Genomic DNA, 21,136 nt, shown 5'->3' on the forward strand with positions numbered 1-21,136 from the left:
ACTATTATGACGTACATAACTCTTAACGAGTCCGTCCCTACTACAGTCGAGGCAAAACGCACTCTTTATAGTAAACTCACTCTTCAAGCCTATTTACGTGGCTTAAAAGATCCCTTGGGGTCTAGAATCCGTTGTATGAGACCACAAACTATGGAAAAGGCCCTTGAATATGTTCAAGAGGAACTTAACACACTTTACTTACAACAACGTAACGAAGGCCCCAGTAGGAAAGAGTGGGTACAACCGTCACTATCTAACTCAGCCTTGCCTACTTATAACTTGCCCTTAAATAACTTTGCTCAGAAAATGCCAGTGTTCAATATGCCTGGCCACTCCAGACAATACAACCCTAATATTCCCGGTCCATCCAGGCAACATCTTATGCCACTTCAACCGACACAAGGGTGGAGGCCAAATAATATGCAACAGATGCAGCCGCCACGTGGGCCTACCAGAACTCAACAGATGTTCAGAGCCCTTCCTCCCAACTACAACCCTCAAAGTAATGTCTTTAGACTGGCAAGACCTCAGCAGCAACCCGCGCATAACTTCGGCGTCCCACGCCCTATGAGCGGCGTAGCCCCCTTTACCCCTAAGCCGTTACCTCCAACTGGCCATGATTGGCGCAAATTCGGCAATCCACCGCCAAGCAACTATTTCAAGACTCGTGAAGTTAACTTCAATGACTTCACTTATGATTACGATCCTCATTACGATTGTGAGCCTCAGTATGACTATTATTACCCAGATTTCAATGCCTACGAGCAATACCCCGATTATTACTATGAATATGAACAAGACCAGACTACAGAGTCTCCCGTGGTCGAGGAAACCGGACATAACATTCCCTCAACTGATGAGGAAAATTTTCAGAAGGTCCCGAAGTCAGACAAACGAAAATAGAAGTAAATTTTCACATCCAAAGGCAGCTGGGCTACATACAAATTAAAGATCCTCCTTTAAAGCTCTTGTTAGATACAGGAGCCAATCAATCCTTTATTAGCCCGCAGGCCGTCCAAAAATACTTTGACCACATTCCACTCAACTATGAACCTTTTCAAGTAACTAACGTTCACGCTACCAGCAAGAGCGACCACTCTATAACCTTACCTTGCTTTAATGAATTTAAAGAGGAAGGCGACATTACTTTGTTCGTGTATGATTTTCATAGCTATTTCGACGGTCTTATTGGCTTCGATTTACTTGACACTTGGGACTCTAATATTGACTTAAAAAATAAATTACTCATAACTCGCAACGCAGAAGTACCTATAGACATGTATGACTCACGCAACGTTAACTTGTATGAGGAAATTATACCGGCTAAAACATCAAAGTTAGTTCGATTGCCTATAAATAGCCGAGACGGAGATGTATTTGTGACAAGCCAAGTTATTTGCAACTGTTTGATTTCCGAATGTTTAACTAAAGTAAAAGATAACCGCGGTTGGGTAGAGATTACGAACACTACACCTAATGACATCATCTTCTCAATGGACCGCCCGGTTTCAGCTGAATTACATAACATTAACTGTGAAAATACCGAGATTTTATCAGACCGAACAAAAGAAGTTTTATCACGACTACGTACAGATCATTTGAATATTGAAGAGCTGACTAACTTACAAAACTTGTGTGCTAACTACGCGGACGTGTTTTACCTTGAGGGGGAACCTTTGACGTTCACCAACAAGATAAAACATAAGATAAGAACCACTGATGAAATCCCGGTACACACTAAAACCTATAGGTATCCGTATGTCCACCGACAAGAAGTTCGCGATCAGATCGAGAAGATGCTCGAGCAAAACATCATCAGACCCTCAGACTCTGCATGGAGCTCTCCTATTTGGGTCGTCCCCAAAAAGGCAGATGCCTCAGGCAAGGTTAAATGGCGTCTTGTCGTGGACTTTAGAAAAGTAAACGAGAAAACGATTGACGATAAGTACCCGATCCCTAATATCACAGATGTTTTAGATAAACTCGGTAAATGTCAATACTTTACAACGTTAGACTTAGCGAGCGGATTCTATCAAGTCGAGATGGACCCTGTAGACATTCCCAAAACTGCATTCAATGTCGAGAACGGACATTATGAATTTTTGAGAATGCCGATGGGACTTAAGAATTCTCCATCAACCTTCCAAAGAGTGATGGATAATGTCTTAAAAGGTCTCCAGAATGAAATCTGCCTCGTTTATTTGGACGATATCATCGTGTTTAGCACGTCCCTCCAGGAACACATTATTAACCTGGAAAAGGTGTTTAAAAAACTACGGGAATCGAATTTTAAGATCCAGATGGATAAGTCTGAGTTCTTAAAATTGGAGACCGAGTTTTTAGGACATGTTATCTGTAAGGACGGTGTTAAACCCAATCCTAATAAAATCACAGCTATTCAAAATTACCCGATACCTAAAACCCCGACAGAGATCAAACGTTTTCTCGGCTTACTCGGTTACTACCGAAAGTTCATCCCAAATTTCGCGAAGCTAACAAAACCTCTTACGCAGTGTCTTAAAAAAGGCTCTAAAATAGTACTCGATCAAAATTACACCGCTTGTTTCGAACACTGTAAGACGTTATTATTAAATGATCCGATTCTGCAATACCCAGATTTCTCTCGTGAGTTTCTGTTAACAACTGATGCCTCCAACGTCGCGATAGGCGCAGTATTATCACAAGGGTCCATAGGCTCCGATAAACCTATCGCATACGCATCTCGGACATTAAACTCTAGCGAATTAAACTATAGTACCATCGAGAAAGAGTTACTCGCCATTGTATGGGCCACCAAATATTTTAGGCCATACCTTTTCGGCAGAAAATTCCAAATTATTACAGATCATAAACCGTTACAGTGGATGATGAGTCTAAAGGAGCCCAATTCTCGCCTCACGAGATGGCGACTTAAACTTAGCGAGTACGATTTCTCTGTAACCTACAAGCAGGGTAAATGTAATACAAACGCGGACGCTCTATCGCGTATTGAGTTAAATAACGACGAGATAAGTTCCATCTTAGTTAACCCGTCGGAGAAAGATCTCGATGATTCTAGAACCGTCACAGCTCCAGAGGATGCTGATGAGTCTAGGACCATCACAGTTCACACAGACGTAGAACATCCAATACTCGAAGTTCCTATCACGGATGATCCATTGAACAGATTTACTAAGCAAATTATTCTAAACGTTGTAGGTGATATAAAGGGCCGCACTGTAGTAACAAAACCCTTCGATACGCACACGCGAATCAGCATCCAACTGTCAGAGTCCAATCTCGAGGAAGATGTCATTAACGCTATCAAAGAATATGTTCATCCTAAGATTAAAACCGGCCTTCTCATAAATCCTCCCTTGGCTATGTACCAAATAGTCCCAATTATACAGAAAACATTTAAAAATTCGGCTATGAATCTTACCATTGCTAAAAATGAACTAGAAAACGTTAGGGAATACTTGAGACAGCAAGATATTATCAATAAATATCACGATGGTAAGACAAATCATCGCGGCATCAACGAGTGTTTCTTAGCGTTATCTCACAAGTACTATTGGCCCAAGATGCGAGAGCACATAACTAAATTTATCAACGAGTGCACAGTCTGCGGTCAAGCGAAATACGACCGTCATCCTATAAAACAACAGTTTAAATTAGTTCCACCGGCTAGTAAGCCATTTGAATTGCTACATGTGGACTTACTCACTATACAAAGCGAAAAGTTTCTTACTATAGTAGATTCTTTTTCTAAGTACTCCCAAGCTTACTATCTCCGAGATGGCACCGCTTTGAGTGTAGTTCAAGCCTTATTAAAATATTTTACTCATCATGGTATCCCTATCACTTTGGTTTCTGACAATGGCCCCGAATTTAGTAATCAGTTATTTTCAGAACTTATGAGACTGCATAAGATACAGCATCATAAGGTTGCCCCTCACACTCCCAACGAAAACGGAATCGTTGAGAGATTTCATTCAACCATCTTAGAGCATCTGCGTATCTTAAAAATCGATAGAAAAACTGAGTCTGTAATAAACCTGATCCCTTATGCCCTTCTGGCTTATAACAGTACCATACACAGCTTCACTAAGTGTAAACCCATAGACATTATAACAGGTCATTTCGACCCACGAGATCCATTTGATATAGATCTCTCATCACATTTATTGCAACAATACGTAATTGATCATAGAGCTAAGATGAGCGAAGCCTATAGAATGATTCAAGAATCTTGCACTAGCCTTCGTAAGGAAATAACTGACAATAGAAACAGTAATAGAGAGCCTGAAGTCGATTACAGTCCCGAACAGCCTGTCTTTATTAAAAATCCTTTTGCATCCCGTCAGAAACTTGCCCCACGTTATACCAAGGACATAGTTATGGCCGACCTCCCAATTCATATTTATACCCGTAGGAAGCGCGGTCCAGTCGCTAAGTCCCGCCTCAAAAGAGTACCTAAAAGTGCCCAATTGTTACAGGACTCTCCTAGTACTTCATCTTCTCCTGCATCAGGCCCTAACACAGGAGATAAAACTTGAAAGCCTTGACGATGGACCCGGCATCTTACCGTTCCGATTAGGCCCTACTAACATTATCTCTAGTTACCATACGTTTTTACAAACTATTAATCTCAAAGAGTTACAAACTAAAATCGACTCTATTTCTATGCAACTTAGTACTATTAGCCCTGAACTTAATAATAAGACGTCTGCTTTGTTTGAACCTCATCTTAACTATCTTAAAACTAAACTTACAATGTTAACTGAGCAGCTACAAACCTTTGAGACAACTCGCTCGAAAAGAGGCCTCATAGATGGTCTCGGTTCAGTCGTAAAAAGTATCACTGGTAACCTTGATTATACCGACGCACTACACTATGATAAAGTTATAAAATCTCTGCAACATAAAGAAAACGAGATAATAACGGAATTGAATAGTCAAGTTAGTTTAACTAAAGAATGGTCGTCTCAATACACTCAAATTATCGAGAATATCGCAAATAACCAAATTATAATGCAAAACATACTAGAAAAAATTAAACTAAGCATAGCTACCAATGATAACGACCTAGTTAAATACGCCCATTTGGCACAAGTATTACTCATCTTAAGTGATAATGTAGATTCAGTAACTGTAGAGATAAATAAATTGCACAATATTTTAGCTTTTATTAGAACATCTACTATTCATCATTCAATCTTGAGTTTAACAGCAATTAGAGATATGATAAATAAATTACATAATTTGTACGACAAGGAAAGCATAATTAATTTAGATATCAGAGAGTACTACGATATAATCAAATTAGGATCTTACTACTCAGGAAATAGTATTATAATAGTATTTAAGTTTCCTATCATTTTATCTCAAGTATACGATTTATATAGACTATCTATTATACCTAATAAAAACCATGAAATCCTCACCTCATCATCTCCTCTCCTTGCCATCCATCTGAAAGATTTCAAATACATAGAGGCTGAATGCCCGAAGACAAGTAAAGGGTATCTGTGTAAGGAGATGCGGAATCTGCAGAGCAAGATAGTACCAGACTGCATACATCAACTTATCACCACGCAAGTAAGAACGTCTAGCTGCAAACCAGTCACAGTATCATTGGAGAACCCAGCCTTCGAGGAGCTCGACGAGAAACATTACACGGTCAACTTCCCACATCCCACGAGAGTACATCTTTCATGCAACCAAGATCTACACCAAACACTAGAAGGTAGTTATCTCATCATAGTCCCACATAATTGCTACGTAGAGACAGAACAATTTCGGATGTACAACGCTAAAGATCGCTTACGAGGCCAAGCTGTGAAGATCATGGACCTGCCGAGAGAAAATCTACCTCAAACATCGTCACTACCAACTATCAAGCTGAACTCCATCAATCTGGACCACTTGCATGCCGCAAACGCCAAGATCTCGCTACAATCACCAATATCAACGTTACGAGAGCAAGATTACAGCATCTATCACACCACGATCCCAATGTACTTAGTCCTATTAAGTGCATGCGCACTGATTGCTGTAGTAACGTATCGCCGATTCTACTTGAAGCGGATGAAGATCAAATCTCAAGACTCTCAAGAGATGTCCCATGAACTGCAGGGCACCTATGCCATTCCTAGCAGATCAAGGACCACGATGAAACAGCCTCCAGCTCAATTTACGACAGCAGTCTTCAATAATCGCTGTTCTACGGGTGGAGGTGTTACGGAGCCCTAATGTATGGATATCGCACAAGCAGCATTGCCCCCATTCACGGATTGCAACAGCCAGTAACCGAAAACGCTGACATCGCGCCTCGTGCCTCCATTGACGTCAATCACTGCATTGTGTTATTTTAATTAATATATTTTACATTCATTCTTGTACCTAGCATCGGTCGAGTCTCACTATTGTAATATTGTAACTCTGTAATAATTAAATTTATTAAATAAAATCATTTTTTTTACATCCTCCGTTGTGACCATATATTTTTCGAGTACAGTCATGTGTTTGTTTTTAAAGTGAATTCTGTTTGCAGATTTAAATATGCGCCGCTGTTTTGCGTTGATTAATTTGTGGATATCAGTTCATGAAGTAATGTTATCAAAGAGGTACGGGTCAAATATTGTTAATCTTCTGGACCACGTGACTACTTAGAGACACTGTTTCGGAATTCCCCTCTTAAAAACAAGATTCAAAAGCGAGACGGTTCATTCAACATGTTCACAAACAGAAAAATACTTTTATTTCTGTATTAGCTGTGTCCGCGACTTCGTATGCGTCAAAACAGTTTTAATAATTTTTTGCACATTTTTCTTTACTGCTCCACCCCTCTTGGCTTTAGGGTAATGTTATAAAGCCTTCTTCAATAAATAGGCTATCCAGCTCAAAAATAATAATTTTTCAAATCGAACTAGTAGTTCCTTAGATTAGTGCATTCAAACAAACAAACTGTTCAGCTTTTATTATATTACTAGCGGTCCGCCCCGGCTTCGCACGGTTGCAATGGAATTTCCCGACTTTTCTCTTATACGGGGTGTTAGGTAAATGGGTATATGAGCCGACACTAGCCCATGTTTACATGGTCATTTAAATGGTATGGTGAAGTCAGAAAATTAATATCTTCATTTTAATTATTTTATTTTTCATACAAATCGGTTTTTATATAATTTATTTTGTATGTAAATAAAAAAAATTAAAATGATGATACCAAATTTCTGACCATACCATTTATATGCCCATAGTTAGTTAGTTAGTTAGTTAACATAGGCTAGTGTCGGCTCATATACCCATTTACCTAACACCCTGTATAAATGCATATTTTATACATACTCTTAGTATAAACCTCTTGGATCACTCTGTCTATACATATAAAAAACCGCATCCAAATCCGTTGCGTAGTTTTAAAGATTTACATAGGGACTGACAGACAGGAATTTGTTTTTAATAGGTTGTAGTGATGATGATAAGTAGGTATACATATAAGTAATAAGTGCCGTGCTTCCACTTTCGATCTGATCATCACATTCCAACAGATAAGATGCAGGCCAAGAGCTTTCAGTTGTGGGTAAAAAAGTAAAAAAATGCGGAAATGACTTCGGCCGTTTGGTGTATTGGATTGGAGTAACATGGATTTTCTTGAATCTACCTAATTTGACGATATTTTGCAGTTTACTAGGCCACCACTGGCCAATCCTGTTTCCTTTATCACACAGGTAAACAGGTAGGTATATGTGTTATCATTGTCACATGAGTTTTATCCCGGTTTTGCGCCTGACTCACTCCCCTTCACGTGACATCTCGACGCTTCATGAATTGTCGATTTTATGTTCTATGTTTGTGTAACGTTTCAATATTGATGAATATTTTGTGATTTACTGAAAAATAATCCTTATCTTTACGGTCATATGACCACTAGGGGCATACGAGTAGAATCATTTTACGAGTATATGAAGTCATTGCAAAGCTCATGTTTATCGTTGCGTGTATATAAAAGCGCGCCAATTGGTCCGCGTGGTCACATGCTCTAGAGCTACAAAAGTAAAAACAAGTCGATTAGACAAAAATATAAAAAATGCTTTGCAAGTGTGTGCTAACATTAGCTTTCTTAATTGTGTTATTAGATTTCGTTCCGGCACAGGCTAGAGTGGCGGAAGATTATAAATGTAAGTGTGCTTTTAATGTTTTTCTTTTTCAAAATCATAAATACTTACCTACTTGTTTAGGTAAATATTTTAAGTTTATATTGACCAAGCGAATATTCTTATTTCCGCACAAATAATACTTTGGCCCGCTTCTTCAAAATTATTCAAAGAAAATCTACTTTTCTCGTACGTTTAGGACGACAGGAGCTGTGTGTAGACGAATTTTTAATGTCAAATTAAAGTATTACATAATGTAATTTAAAATTTTATTATAAATTATATTAAATATTTTCACTAGATGTATGGTTACAAAAAAAAATCAAAGTGGATGAATTTCCATCGTTACAAGTAAAATGGTAAACAATTAAGGTAAAATTTGTTTTCTTGATTTTTTTTTGTGAAGTAATTTCACTTTTTTGTCACCCGTTTTATCCGCGAATAGTCTGGAGAAAATATTTTTAGCGATAAGACTGCCTTATTTTGGCCGACATATCGTGTGCTTCTTGTGATTGTGACAGTGACCCAATTACGCAAATGACCTAGAGCTGCCCGTTGTTGTAAAGTTCTATGGGGATGGAAACTGATGTGAATGTGGTTATTTGTCCTTGTCTAAGGGCTGATTTTTCAATCGCCAGATATCTTTTAATTGAAGAATAACATTATCATTTAGACATATTTCCTATGTACTGAAGCTGTCAAAGCTATCGATCTTCACAAGAAAAGTTATCCGACGATTGAAAAATCTGTCCTAAAAAGATAATTCTTCTTATACCGAAGTACTCGTAATAAAATGTCATGTGAAAATTAGAAGTAAGTAATATAAAAATTAGGAAAGGTGTTAAATTCGATGTTTGACTATAAACATATTCGTATCTTAGTTAAAAAAGGTAGCAGGAATATTAGATTTAAGTCCAGGTATTCCTGAAAAAATAGGCATTTAGCGCTGTCCCGGGTGCGCGCGAAAGACTTTGGTACCTGGTCTACACATGGGTCGTGGACATAGGGCGTCAGAGAACTCGCATGACAATTCCCAGCGACACATTATAAAAACAAGCAGTTGGATATGTAATTGACTTTTAAGATTTTTTTTATGATCAGGTTCTCGTACTAATTAAAACGAATGATTTCCAAAAACAAATGGTATCGTAGCAGAATCGATTAGAAATGCTTTTTCCTTCACCAAAGAGGAATGAACTAGGGATGTCTAGCGGATTATTCGTGTAACATAAAATAGAAATGCTTTTCTACCGAGAAAGAAAATAACCACATTACATCCTGTGCAGACATACCTAACACTTTGTATGTCCAGTTGCTTCCACCGTGCAAAAGGTGTCTTCGTTTGCACAGACCCTTACAAATACGCGCGCGTATATGACTATAAATAAAATATTGAAATACATAAAACATATCTGATTACTAGTGAGTATCACGTGGGCATAATGACTGCCGTCATGGCGTGCTATCGCGTAGAATGTTATCAGTTATGCTTTAGTTCTTATTCAGATTATTACTTAGTAAAACCAGGCCTGTTCATCTCCGCGAGTTTACATCGAAAACAAAACACGCACGATGGCCCACCTACAGGATACTATTCGACAAGGCCTCACATATGAGCGAACATTGACTCACGCACGCGTATTCTTGTGTATGATGGAAGAAAATAAAGAAAATGGTGTACTAAATACTGTGCAGTATTTAACTGCCTAAATAATAATAAAAACACAGAATGTACTTTTTTAAGTTGCCTCAAGACACTGAGAGGTAAATAAGTAGTTAATATTATTCATGATAATTCATGCTAAATCATGTATTTCCTCCGCCATTTTCCGCAGTTTGGCACCTCACGTCACATAATTTTACCGAAGTCATCCCTATAGCTTCGGCGCAGTGCCGATCACTGACGTTTGTCAACAAAATGGTGCTTGACTCTTGAGACAAGCTAAATTACACCATATTGTTAATGACATTGAGCACACATTTTTTTAAATACCTTCGCGAAGTAAAACTTCTGTACGTAGTACTTATTATTATTCTGTGGTAAAACTTAATAATAATGTTTACTGTATATAAATGAGAAAGTGTTATCTATTATTTTATTGGTGAAAAAATAGAGGCGAATGCGTGAAAAATGTTTCACTTCTAGGTGTGGTATGACCCCAATACCACATGTATATTAATTTAATTTACCTATAGTAATTATATTTTATTAATTATAAAAAAAATCTGATCCAAAAACCGAATTGTAAAATAGTAAACCTACTTTACCCACCTTGATATTGATTAAAGTTCAAGTCAATCTAACAAAATTAACAGATAATAAGTAAAACAAGAAAGTACCTACCTACAAATCAGAGGAAATTTTATAAGTATAATAAAAACTGCAGATAATAAGCAATTACAACCTGGATTAATTAAAATTATGTTGACAAACAATGTATCTACTCACTACAATTTATTGATGTCATTAGAAGGTTAATGATAATAACTGTCTCGATTTTTATTCCTAAAGTAATTAAGATAAAGTAGCCGTAATATATATCGCCCATTTGCGACGACACTGTGACATCTCGACATATACGATTTTTTGTTTTACCGAAATTCTGAACCGCGATCTTGCGTTCCTTTATCTCCAAAAACAGGGTATTTGTTACTCCAAAAACAACAATACTATGAGAGAAAGAGACAAAATATTACGTTATAGCGCTGGCTCGTTCGGCGATCTAGTTGGCTTCGACACTGTGACAGTTCAGTTGCCACCTGCGCTTTGAGATGTGAGGTGCTCTTCGTTTTTAAGAAAAACGTGACATCTCGAGGATACCGCGGTATTGATGACAAAGGTAAGTTTTTAAAATATTTATATTTTATTCGACAATGTGGCACGTCATACTTATCACAGTGTTCTTCTAAAACAAAAAGCAAAGTAAAAGATAAATTATTTATATGTCACGTTATTCTTGTAAGAAAATCGAAGTATCATCGGGACATCTTAACTAGTAACGTTGTAGATGATGAAAATTTTTCCTATATTGGAAATATGTTGTAGGTCATTTGTTGATGTTCTGTTATTGCAGAATACATGTTATTGAAATTGAATGGTATATCTACTTGTCACGTTGTATATGCTAAACAGTAATACTAAACTCCAGATATCATTACAGATGGGGACTAGCAATGCAAAAAAGCAAAGGTTAACATTTGTGGCGATGCACTGCCTGAAGGAATTCCACAACCTAATCCGACAACATGACTAACAGCGCTATGCGAGCGCTGTGAAACTCTTTGAGCTACAATAACGTCGGAACTAATATGAGTAGATATAGACTGATAAACATACATTCGTTTTGAAGAATAGTTCAAATACTAGAAATACAGTGCAAATAAAACATACTTATACGACTGTCTGTTTTTACACACACAACAAGCAAAATATTTTATATTATCATACAATAGCCTTAGATTAGCTTAATCTAAGACGATAGCTAACAAAATTATCTATTAGTAGAAGTATGCTAGAATAGCAATGCGTTGGATGACCCCAGATATTTATTTATTTATTATTATGTAATTATTCAATGTTACTTAGCTGTATTGGCTATGTTTTGCTTTCTGCAAAAAAAGGTATTTTAATGTTTTAATATAATTACAGATCATCAGCAATTGATGGAATTTTATCGCATCTTGCCCAAATTTACTTTGGCGGGCGCAACATTGTTTTGTATAATAATATTGCAATAGGTATAACTATTGCAGAAAAACTACGCCAATAAAATGGCTACATTATTTATAAAATAATAGTGGTTGTTATTTTTCACTATTAATACATTATTTAAATATCTTTTATAAATTTAATTTTAAATAAGTATAAAAAATTAAAAGACCCTAAAAGGTACCAAAATGTCGCTTTTTTGCCATTTTATGCGCCGGAGACGGCGATTTTTGCGTTGATAGTTTTAGGATTAAATTGTCATAACTAGTCTGTTAAAAAACATCTATTTACTAACCTAGTAGGTACCTACAATTTTTTTTTCTGCATACATACATACTTAGTACAGTTTCTCTTACTGTGTTTTTTGTAGTAGTTTACGAGGTTTTACTTTTGAGAGTTTTTCGTTTATTTTGATAAGTATTAGGTTTTAGAATAAGAAAACTTAATGTGAACTTAAATATTGTATGTAGTGTCCGACCGAAACAAGTTTTACGACCGAAACCGAAACCGAAAACGAATTTCGGCAACGGTGTCTGTTTCGGCCGAAACCGAAACCGAAACCGAAACTTCCTTACAAGTCTCATATTTTGAGGGAAAAATAAAGAAAACGTTATTATAATCAGTCAGTCTTTATTGTTTTCTCTTTCAATTGCATTAAAATTGAACTTATAAAGCGCCTTTTCGAATCGCTAAAATAAAGTGACAGTGGGCGGGGCACATAGCTCGTAGAGCTGATGTCCGCTGGGGCAGGAAAGTTCTTCCACTAGGTGGACCGACGATCTGGTGAAGGTCATGGGAGGTGCCTAGATGCGAGCGGCGCAGGATCGGTCTTCGTGGAAATCCTTGGGCGTGGACGTCTTTCGGCTGAAACGAACGAAAGCGCCTTTTTACTCTAAAAGGTATCAAATTATGTACCTATTAAAAAAGAAAAGTCTAGATTTTTTTTAATTACTCGCAATATTCAGGACATCTACATAACCCGTCCCATGGTCGGGTCTTTTACCTTAATAATTTCTCAATACAAAATTGGTAGTAGGTACGTAAGTTAGTATCTACTGTACTTGCCACTTGGATACCTTGGTGATAAATACTAAAATGAACTTTGAAACTCTGAATCCATAATATCATCACCATGAAATGCACTATAGTCATAACTAACTACCTAACTAATGTTTGTTTACGTATAGCATTTGCGAACCAAAAAAAAATGTATAGGTTAGATTAAACTTGATTATACTTTTATCAGTCATATTGAATTTTTTTTTTGATGTTTACTACCCGCTCTTGTTGTAACGACATAAAACGAGATAAAACTTACCAAATTCAAAATAAATCACTCGAAAATTCGCCACCACAACAAAACAAAACTAACAGCAAACAAACAAGCGAGCGAATCACGACATTGGCTCTGATCGGGATCGGATTCATTCCTCATTCAACGCGCCGAACATGACCGATAACAGCGCGGAAACTCCCGAATGCACATTCGGTTTCGGTCGTAGTTTCGGCATGTTTGCCACCGAAAACGAAACTAAACCGAAACTCGTGTTTTTACCGAAACTCAACCGAAAACGAAACCGAAACCGAACATTCGGTCGGACACTAATTTTTATAAGTGAAATTTAACATGGCAAAGCGAAATATTCGCCTGTTCCAATAATTACCTCATTTTTACTGATTGTAATGTTAGTAAAATAAAAAAAAATTTTTCAAGATCAACGTTTTATCTAAATAATGACTTATATAAATATATTTTTTTATATCATCTACAACGTGACAACTGAACTTGCCATCTTCAAAATATTATTTTTTACTAGAATAACGTGATAAGTTGTCTCTTTTTTTTTCAATCGCTATAATTTCATCAATTTAGACGCAAAGTTATGTCTTACTATAAATATTTAAATTCATTAATAGTTAAACTTTAAACGTTTCATACACAATTAGGTAATCCTAACCTTATTTTAAGAGTTATGGTCATTCAAAAGTTTAAAAGTCGATTTCTGTAAAACCACTGTTTTTGATATATCACAGTGTCGTCGCAAATGGACGATATAAATATATCTCTTACCATTCTTAACGAAAAGGTTTGCTCTTGTTTGGATAACTTTAGTCTGTAGATTTCACACCTAGCGGCGTAAAAAGTTAACTAGGTATATAACTAGGCACAAGTTATTAAGTTTAGTTATCAATTCTGCGCTAAAAAATAAATATGAATAAATACAAAAATCAAGCATTGAGCGTTTTATGGTAAAATAATAAAGTTGAGCATTTAATTTTAAACCCCCGACGAAAAAACGATGGGGTGTTATAAGTTTGTGAGATCTAGCTTTCGGGCAGAAAAAAGGAAACAGCCAAAATTGTGTAGTCCACGAGAACAAAGCCGCACACAGAAGCCAGATTATACATGCATATACAGAAGAGTCAGTTTCTACAGTTTTATTAATATCTTATAGATAGAAGATTACGTAGATATCGATTAAAAATATGAGTCAAATAAGTATACAGAATGTAAAAACCCGTCCAACCCAAAAGGAGGATCGATATTAAAAACTGAACAATATCAACTTCCTTAATACTTACTATGTAGTTGGCCTATTGGCTGTTACAATTTGTATGGGAAAATGAATTTGTATTAATTTGGAAAAAATGTGGTTTCATGAAAGACAGAATATTTCGACCTACTGTATTTTTGTACTGAAACATTTTAATAACGTACTTTTATTATTAACACATTTTTATTGGGTCGTCGTGTATGCATGTAACTATGTAATGGAATCTAAGAATCTGAATTACACGCACTTCTAATTCTTGTATCATCATGAAACTTGGCAATTATAAACGTAGATTAAATGACAATACAATATTATGGTACCATCGAGCTGGTCTGATGAGGAAGTCGGGAGGTGTCCATGTCCATAGGAAATTCTAAACGAAACGGCGGAAACTCATCGAGATTGAGTTCGTTGGATTTGTTTTTTCTTTTTGACCTTTTAGTGCAATAATTAAAAGCGTGTTTTTGGTTTTTTAAACTATTGATTTATTTTATTTTGATTTCAGTGATTGCACTCGACGAACCATGCGTCAGGCAAGGCGGCATCTGCATGGAGCGGTCCAAGTGCGAGAGCGTGGTCGGCTTCAATCGGGGGAACCTGTGTCCGGCATTCCCTGCACATTTGGGGCTCGCGTGTTGTTACTATTAATGAAGTGTAAGTACATTACATCTCCTTCTTTTTAAATCTTATAAATAAATAAATAACTTTATTAACACACATTAACGATACAATACAATGGCTAAATTTAAAAGAAAGAAACAAATGCACGTTAATAGGCCGCCCGCTCAGTTTTAGTTGGGACACCTTGTAGGATGTCTTGACACTGGTTTTCAGCAGAAAGCCTTAAAGAAGAAGAGGAAAAGGAATCAAATTACTAACTTAAATTAAAACAGCACAGAAGGGATACGCAGCAACTATTAACTTACGATTACCTTATTGTTTTTAAATTATTATCTTATTTGGAGCCAAGCTAAGCAATCGCTAATATTTGGTCCATATTGGAGTGGTTCATACAGTTAGGGGTTTGCCATTCAGCCTTGTACGCCCTTGATGTGGACAGTGGTTTTGGACAGGGGCACGTTCCTACCCGATAGGCACCACTTCTGACTTCTGTCCCCTGACCCTCAATGGCCTCAATCCTCGCATACTCACCTTTATTCCTACGTAAACACGTGATGACAGGCTTCAGCTTGAAATAGCGTTGCAAACTTCTCTAAACTCCGAGAGAGTTAACCATTCCCGTTCCCGAGTCTAACTTTGTGTATCAGTTTAAGTAGATTAGGCTCCGCTATGGATTTCGGTACACTATTTTCCTGACATCCCTTGTTGACATAAATTTCTTACAAAAGGGAAACATGTAGGTGTCAGCGTTTACATTTTATTACACCCCATAATTATGAATACAAAATATAATCCTTCAGATTATTTTTGAAACTGTATAATATGTATGTAATTGTATACTTTTGTTTCAGAATTGCCAGAAAAGGAGGAGCCAAATGATTATGTATTTTAATTTAACAGCTAGTTACACGCATTAGTTTTACAAATGTTTAAGATAATGGCTACTGTTATTTAATATTAAGGACTGAACATTGTAGAGTTTCAAAAATGATGTCATTTAAGTTTTTGTTATTCACTGTGTTTACTTAATACATGATGATTGTTAATTAGAGAGAAGAAATTGCATCGGCTTTGACCAAAAATTACCAGTGTACCATTTTTCTCACTAGAGTCAAGTTTTTAAACATAACCAAGGTTATACTAAATACTTTTAAATATTTTCAAATAAAATTTCGATTTGGTAAGTGCAAGCAGTAAAACATAGAATAATAATTTTATCATTTATTAAAGTTTTACCGCACAAGCACTCAATAATTTACAATATTATTAAAAATTGCAACTATACTGTACTTGTACAAAATTTCACTGTAAGTAGAGCCATTAAACTAAAAAAATCCTTCTTGGAACTGGTAACGTTTTCCTGAAATATTGAACCAAATAGGTAGACTAATTAATTACCAATCATTCTGTTTAGTCTGTGTTATTCTAAATTTAAGTTAATTATGCTGGATTTCTATATTCAATCCTAATCCAAATTATACGGATTTGGATTGTCAACTGTCAAATTTTAATATGTTTTTGGCCAAAATAACTGCGGTTTTTGATGTTTTTACATTTTTATATTGTTTATAAGACTATTTAAACAATATTAAAGTGTAAATGCATCGAACATTTTGGAAATATAATCTAAAACTGAATTCAATTTGACAGTTGTAATCCGGATTTGGACAAGGATTGAATATGGGAATCGGGCGTTAGATGATACCCATCGTATTTAAAATGTAAAAAGCCGTCTATAATAAATTATGTTGTTTAATGTTTTATAGTACATTTTAATTCTTCATACATTTCAGTAACATTCTTAAGATAAATAAATTGACACATTACAGAACTACACCATAATAATTCGCTTTTCCTATCTATTGAAAAGGGGAAAACTTTGCATGAGGAATCCATAATTTGTTAAAGTATAATGAATCATTTTGAGACAATATTACAAGTCTTTAAAAACATTTTAGATTTATTTTGTTTTGCGATGTTCTTACAATTGGGTTTAGTTTAATTGTAAGTTTATTGATGAAAAATAAGTCTGTTGCAAAAGAAATAAATATAAAAACATGTAAGCAGAAGTATGATGTATGTAGTCATACTTCTGCTTACATATTTTTATACAGGGTGTCCCAAGAAGTAGTGTCAAGCCGAAGCCCAGAGGTTAGAGCCTTGTCACCCCCATGTATGTTCCGCGATTTTTAATATTTCCCGAATTATGATTGTTTTAAATTTCTGCGCTCAGGCACAGTTTTGGTCACTGTGCTGGCGCGAATAGTCAAGTTACATGCCTGATTTTTTATTATTATTAGACGAATACTAGGCCTAGTTGATTCAGATTCTGAATTTCAGAAGTATTTACATCCATAATACGAATGTAAACTATAATCCTGTATGTTGTAAAATAAAATCATAACTCGAAAACTATCAAGTTGCGATGATTTGGGTAGCCCTAGTGATGCTCTACCTCTGGGTTTCGGCTTGACACTACTTTTTGGGACCTATATATCCTAAATAATTAAAATAAATATACACACCAATAGGCACTTTGGTACAATATACATAGACATATTATTACTCGTGCACTAGTTTGCCCCTTTGGGATTCGACTCTTTAACCGGAGCTGGCGTTATTGTAACTAGGTAAAATTGTACCTAATTGTAATAGGTATTGAAATTGTCAGGTGATCCATCTGCTCGATTGCCTCCTATCAAATGAAAAAGGTAAGTATTAGATACTCCCATCCACTCGGCCAGGCGTTAATATCATCACACATTGCAAATCTTGTTTTTATGTTCAAGAACTCTACACTCCACAGCTGTCGACGGTTTGGGTCTTTCAAGGTGAGTCTCCCAACAAAAGTTCCCGACAGTATTTGTAGCAATCAGACACAATGCTTTTTTAAAATAAAGAGATATAAACTGAATCAGTGGGACGAGAAAACCAGCTCCGGATCTTTCTTCAGACCCCTCTACAATTGACAATATCTTGTCAAATTAAACTGTTGGAGGGGCTCTTGCACCAAAATAATAACGTATCGTAGGGACTTGTTACCTTTTAAAGAAAGAAAGCTTACACAAGCTTTTTTTTAATTTGTAATAGTAACTACTTATACGAGTATATGTACGTATGCTTCATACCCAAATTTTGAAAGCTGAACTGGACCTACAACCAATTAAGCCGAAATTTTGTATAGAAAGAAAGAAAGAAAATAACTTTATTTTGGCAACAAAAAATTCAGGCAACATGTGTATTACACATGTCGTCCCTTGCCTTTATAACTGACGTAACTGACATTTTGAAAAATTTTCAGGTGATTAGACAGATCGATTCGTCTTGCGAAATTGATTAAGATGGTGTAGATAACTCAGTTTCGAAAAAAATGACAGATACGTCAGTTAGACAGGCAAGCGACGATGTAATTCGATGACAATGCAATATAATGATGTCATGTAGCTGGTCTGATGATGGAGCCAGAAAGAATAGGAACTGCAACGACACGATACAATCCTATCGAGTTTGGGCTCGTTTCTTTAGGTGATTCCAGGGTCTGATCTGTTGACGAAAGCGGATAAAAGCTTGTTTTTGAAAAGGTTATTTCAATAATTATTATTATTTTTAAGCATGACAATCAGCCTGCATCGGGCCTTAATCTTGAAGTAAATCTACGATCTAAGATGAAACATGCTCAGTAAACACATAATATTTACTTGCGATAATACCCCCGAGATACAGAGTGTGTTATTCCCGAATATCAATTTTGCGGAGTAGGTCAACGCTGAACGTCACCCAAATGAGCAATCGAGTGTGTTCAATATGTGATATTTGTTCAAGGCGCTGCAAGCCACGTGGAAATTTTAATATTCGTAATCAAAACTATATGGATTTATCATTTATACACTAGCTGTGCCCGCGAGGCATACACGTTCGTACGCGTGAAAGTAGTTTGAATAATATTTCCCGTTTTTGCAACATTTTTCTTTACTGCTCAGCCCCTATTGACTGTTTGGTGGTCTTATAGCCTTCCTCGATAAATGGGCTATAACAACACAAAAATAATTTATCAACTCGGACCAGTAGTTCCTGAGAATAGCGCGTTAAACCAAACAAACAAACTCTTCAGCTTTATAATATTACTAGTAGTATAGATGTGACATCATTTAGTAAAGTAATTTAAAGAACATCCCAAGCTTTCCACAGTGCAAATGTATCAGTATTAAAGCAGAAGTAACTCCAATCAAGCATTTTATGTTTCAGCAAAATTGAATTGTAAATATTAATTAACTTTATGTAAATTAAAACAACTCTCACACATTAAGCACTCAGAAGTAAGTGTAAAAGGCGTGGATTAATTTATTTTCACAATAAATGTTGTCAATCAATAACTCTGATATTAAAAAAAGTAAGAAAGAAATATTTATTTGTCTTTGCAACCATACATAAACGACATTAATGATTCATCTTAGGTATTTATTATTATTATTACACCACTAGGTAATTAAACGTTATTGGCTGGGTAAGACATTATTGTTTCTTTAATAAATACTTAGGTGCTTACGAGTGGCTTACCTTCAACATGCATAAGTGGTTTTATAGCTAACATTAATTCATTGCTCTCGAAAAACTTTGTTAATTTTAAGTCTTTATTAGAAAATAACGTCATTATATTTCACGAATACATGAGCTAGGTATTAATAAATTGACTATAAGTCATAAAATATTAGTACTCCCAATAACGTTGGAAACAACTCTCTAAAGCACTCGGTTAATATTTTAAGTTTCTTGCATTTAGCTCTACTAGAACTAATGTCATAATATTACACGAATGAGGTAGATTAACACATGAATTTACTTTTAGTCCAAAAACGTATCTTAATCTATGGAATTATTCGTATGAAAGTTTGCCGGAATACGTAAAGAGTGAGCCTTAAAGCTTTCGCGCTGGTCTCACTCGAAGCTCTTTGAGGGAGGGGAAAGTTCGCGCGGTGTAGGCTTCAGTATAGCCTCCCCTTCGCTCTCGGTCGGTCGCGTCCCCATCGGTCGCTTCGACAAAACACCGCGCGTTTGTTCCCGTCTGCAACTCTTATAACCACTGGTAAGTTTTTACTTATTTTAGTTGCCACAATATCATCATTAAAAGTTATTTCAGGTTGAATTCTTTTAGTGTTTATTGCAAATATCACTCTTATTGTTGTCATTTCGAGCGAAACGATATGTTTTGGAGAAAATTGTGTTATAAACATACTTTTGAGGTCTTTTGTATTGAGGTCCTCCATATATCAAGGTCCTATGTTATAATGAAACTTGAATTGCTTTTTACTGCATTTAAATTAAGTTTTTTTAATTAACCACTTACTAAAACATTAACTGTACCTAATGTTTTTCTTTTCAATTATTATTTAATTGGGACCGCATTTCCTCTTAAGATGTAAATAACACCTAGAGTTAAGTTTATTGATAATTTTAAACGATTCCTTCGCTAAGAAATCTTTAAACTGTATCAGTAAAATTAATTAGGTAGACTCTACCATTTTATCACTTCATAATGAACTAACATACAAGTTTCATTATATTTGTGGACATAAAACAATGTTCTTTAATTTTTAAATGCTTTAAGCGATCTATATGATACTAGCGGCCGCCCGCGACTTCGTACGCGTGGATCCTGTTTTACCCCCTTTTCCCGAATTTTCTTTGCTATAAACCTCACGGAGCCCGAGACCTTTCCAACGAATGCAAAACCGTGGAAATCGGTTCGTGCGTTCGGGAGTTATAGCGTCAGGGAGGAAAACCCGACTTATTTTTATATAGTAGATAAATGCGTAGACTTTGAGGGAGTTTTCCAAGCATAGAAAAGTAAGCTAAGAAGTTTACCAAATAAAATTTCCCACACAAAAATAAGTACTTGATATTTGATAATAATGTTATAGCTATATTATCTGTGGCTGTACCTATCGAGCGTTATTCCAACGGCAATCAACGTGTTCGCAATCTAAAGTTTAGAGCTCTCATGCTCGAGGGCCCGGGGCTCCGCCGGCGGCCGACGTATTTAAAAAGGCTTTGAGTCCGCGCAAAAGTACTATGTTAGGTGCCTTTTGTTCGGGATGTCGTTGTTTATAATATCG

At 36.0% G+C, this 21,136-nt stretch overlaps 1 protein-coding gene and 1 long non-coding RNA gene across 2 annotated transcripts in view; both read left to right on the plus strand.

Moving 5' to 3' along the window:
- Window positions 1-7,991: 7,991 nt before the first annotated feature.
- LOC135086528 (uncharacterized) lies at window positions 7,992-16,784 on the plus strand. Its single transcript, XR_010260511.1, has 3 exons — window positions 7,992-8,162; window positions 14,908-15,056; window positions 15,875-16,784. It is a non-coding gene; the product is annotated as an uncharacterized LOC135086528 (long non-coding RNA).
- A 3,242-nt stretch (window positions 16,785-20,026) lies between these two features.
- The window catches only part of LOC135086523 (BTB/POZ domain-containing protein Tiwaz), a 40,219-nt gene continuing 39,109 nt past the window's right edge, over window positions 20,027-21,136 (plus strand). Inside the window, exon 1 of the mRNA XM_063981253.1 lies at window positions 20,027-20,106. The gene's annotated coding sequence lies outside the window, so the exon portion shown is untranslated. The remainder of the gene's footprint in view (window positions 20,107-21,136) is intronic.

This window comes from Ostrinia nubilalis, chromosome Z (assembly GCF_963855985.1).
Source record: "Ostrinia nubilalis chromosome Z, ilOstNubi1.1, whole genome shotgun sequence".
NCBI lineage: Eukaryota > Metazoa > Arthropoda > Insecta > Lepidoptera > Crambidae > Ostrinia > Ostrinia nubilalis.